The following is a 3,600-nucleotide window of genomic DNA, read 5'->3' on the forward strand; positions in this document are numbered from 1 at the left end:
CGTTGGAGACCCAGATAGGGGAAGGTTGGCTGGCCTTCCAGGTAACTTCCCAGTTGGTGACTTAGTGCCCCCTCATAAGGGGGGGAGGGGGGAGGGGTAGAGGGGGGTTCAGCAGATGATAGTCACACTCCTCCATATACTCTCCTTCCCCCGCCCCTGCTTGGGATTGTGTGTGTGTGATACTAGAATACAGCTATATTCTCTCACATGCTCATTGCATTGACACAGTACATACACACAGTAACACACACACATGCACACACAGAGTAACACACACACACACACACAGACACACACACACAGATGAATAGACTCACACGCTCACACATCTGTTAAGCATCAGAGCACCACGTTAGGGAGCTATCACAGACAACAATCACCAAGCAAATTCAGCAGAGCGTGAAAAGAGAGAGGGGAAGAGGGGAGAAAGTCATAGGAAAATAACAAGGAAAAAAAAAGATTGGTGTGGTGTGTGAGTATATATGTATTAGAGTGTATTTGTCGATGTGTGTGAGAAAGAGAAAGGGAGAGAAATAGATACACAGAGTGTGTGTGAGAGAGATAGAGAGAGAGGGGAGGGAGGGAGGGAGAAAGAGAGAGATAGTGTATTGCCTGATGAGTTCATGAAATTAGTGTGCATGCGTAATATGCATGTCCATGCATGTGTGTGTGTGCTTGCGTGTGTTGTGGTCCACTGAGTACAAATCTTTTAAAAAACATACTTCTTGTGAGCACGAAAGACTCTGGGAGAGATCTGATTGGTTGGAGCGGGACAGGCTGATCCTGGTTAAATCCCTCTTGAAGCCCCAGAGAGAGGGAGGGAGCGAGGGAGCGAGGGAAAGAAAATAGTGAGGAAAAGAGTGAGGAGAGGGAGAGAGTGAAGAAAGAGACATAAAGAGTGAGGGAGAGAGAGTCGATTACTTCTATTTGCTCATCCCTGGAACACAAATGAGAGCATTCCTTCTTTTATTGTATATGATGTAAGCTTGTGTTTCTCTGCAGCCTATTGACCCTTTTTACAACACTAACAGAAGACGCACACTCATGAGTGAACACACACAGAACCCCACCCCCTCCCCAACACACACACACACACTTAACCATGACACATAAAGCTCTCCCGCTCCAGCTCACCTGGTACGGTTAACTCTTAAAGCACATTCATCTGCCCTAGCTCGAGCCCTCACTCCTTCAGCTATTCCTCGTTGATACATTCTTTGACAGTGAGGCCCCGAGCCTTTTAGTGGAAAGGTCGCTTTTCTTAGATTTATTGACAGGCACCGGGGTCGATGGCTGGGCCTGGTACTGCAGGCTCCTGGACCGGGGGCCAGGGGCCAGGGGCGGGCCCCACACCCTCCTATACACGGACTTCATCCATCTCACCCATATAATTAGGGTCAGATCTTATCTCACATCTCCTCCATCCCCCTCTCTCTACAATCACTCCCTCATCTCTTTCATCTCTGCCAAAAGAATGTTTGTTTACCTATTTCCCTGGATAGATATGCTGGTGAAAGATACGTGTGCGCGTTCTTATTTCTGTGTGCATGTGTTTAAATGTTTGCCGGCATTCAGCAAGAGATGAAATGTGTTGCCTGCATGGGTGAATGGAAATGTGCTTGTTTTTGGTTGGTTTATCAGACTCTGCCAGCTCAGCAAGAATTTGAACTAATTGTGTGTTAACCTCGTGACCTTTACCTAAAGGTCTTAACTATTGTTAATACTGACCAGGAGGTAGATGGATGTTCAGTTCACAACCACGCCCCCCCCCCCCCTCTATCCTCCTCCACCCTCAGTACACCCTCAGGACTGTGGGAAAAGGTCTTATGTGGTTACACATACCTTACTGTACATCTTCTTGTACCACACACACACCACACTGTGCACATTGTATGGAGAAGGCAGAAGGCCCCAAATACTTGTGGATTGGAAATAGGAGTGGTGGTGTGTATGCAGGGCTTCAGCCAATCCAATCACCCCAGACCACCGATCCCAGTAAAGACCAATCCGATGTGTTCTGCGCTCCGACCCAGACCCCCGCCCATCTCTCTCTCGGATCCATGGATCAGGTATGGTCTCTGCCCAGTCACATGTGGAAAAGGGAAGGATGTGTGTGTGTGTGTGTGTGTGTGTGTATGTGTGTGTGTTTGGGAGGGTGCGTGTGTTTGGATGTAGGGAGTGGTAAAACTCGGAGCTGATGATGAATGCAGGACAAACTGGGGTAGGTTGGGTAGAGGTTGGAGCGGGGGTGCGGGGTGGGATCGGAGAGCTGCGGAGATTCAGGGTTGGGGGTTAGACCGTAGAAGAGAAATGAGAACCAGCTGGTGGGTTTTCAGCCGTTCTCTCCTCCTCCATCTCAAATAGGACCCAAATGGTGAGAGACAGGCTCCTCAAGGAGCCTTATGACTCATATGGCCTGCGAGCCACGCTTCATCTTCCACATGTGCTCAATGGATTGGCCACAGAGCCTACAGCGGAAGCACGTCCATGACCAGTGCACGATCGGAGGGTTTCGCTCCACGGTTAAGGCATGGATGGAGGTCTCTGAAGACTGTTGAGACTGTGGCCCCCGCCCTTTTAGCAGGTCCACCCCTCCCCATAACACAGAGCCCCTGCGACGACTCCAGAGAAACCCTGTCGCTTGGCCCCAGGTGGATAGCCACGGAGGATGAATGGAGGGATGAGGAGGTAGAGGAATGGAGGAGGAGGTTAGCGATCGGGGATTGAAAGAAGGGACCTCTCACCCCTCTCAAATCAACCAAGAGTGCCAAACGTGGCCTATCAGCGGTCATCTTGTGGTTACTTCGCAGCGTCTATAACCGTGCATTCCTAACTTTAGGCCCTCATCCCAGTGACCCGTTGCTATTGGTCGCTGTGCGTCACACTCATCATCATCCCCCAATCTCCCTTGTCCAAATCAGAAGAGGATCAGCCACATTCAAGCCCTGCAGTTCCACCACTCTCACTGGCTGTGCCGTTTACCTCCATCACACTGACACATTGACAATTCATTGAGTATTATTTTTGTTACAGTTTATTTATGGTTAACCTTTACAAAAGGTGAATGGGTGACAGCCTATGTGGACATGCTACGCGGAGGTCTCTTCGATCACACACAAGTTAGTTGGGGGACGTGCCAACTGTTTTGTTTGGCTTAGTCAGGTGTAATTATCGGTCTTAGATTAGGTTTGGGAAATGTTTTCATTGTTCATTTGCTTTAGCACTAATCTCCCATTTTCCTCTTAGTCATGTTGTATAAATAAACACACATTTTCATTCATTGTCCTTGTCGTACGTTCACACTACTCATCAAGCTGGTATATTTTATGTTATGTTTCCCTAATATCCCCTACAGCCATGAGTGTGTAACAGAGTGTGTAAAGGAACAAGCAAGTGTGGGGTCTATCTGTACATGGGAGTGTTTATTTATTGAAGTTTTTGCTGAATGACTCCCCCGATGACTCATGACTTCAACATTCAAGGCTTCATCTTTCCCTTTCTTTGTGAATTGCATCAATTCACAATTTGTTCTGAAACACTTGTGTTTGTTGCCGTCGCCAAGCAACTGCGCTCAAAAGGTCACTATGAATGTAACTGTTT

General features: G+C 48.1%; 1 long non-coding RNA gene across 1 annotated transcript; it reads left to right on the plus strand.

Moving 5' to 3' along the window:
* The first annotated feature begins 616 nt into the window (after window positions 1–616).
* On the plus strand, window positions 617–3,280 carry LOC146268326 (uncharacterized). The gene is made up of 2 exons (XR_014768922.1): window positions 617–2,069; window positions 2,365–3,280. It is a non-coding gene; the product is annotated as an uncharacterized LOC146268326 (long non-coding RNA).
* The last annotated feature ends 320 nt before the right edge of the window (window positions 3,281–3,600 follow it).

Source organism: Hypomesus nipponensis, chromosome 11, assembly GCF_054491055.1.
Source record: "Hypomesus nipponensis isolate SF chromosome 11, ASM5449105v1, whole genome shotgun sequence".
Lineage (NCBI taxonomy): Eukaryota > Metazoa > Chordata > Actinopteri > Osmeriformes > Osmeridae > Hypomesus > Hypomesus nipponensis.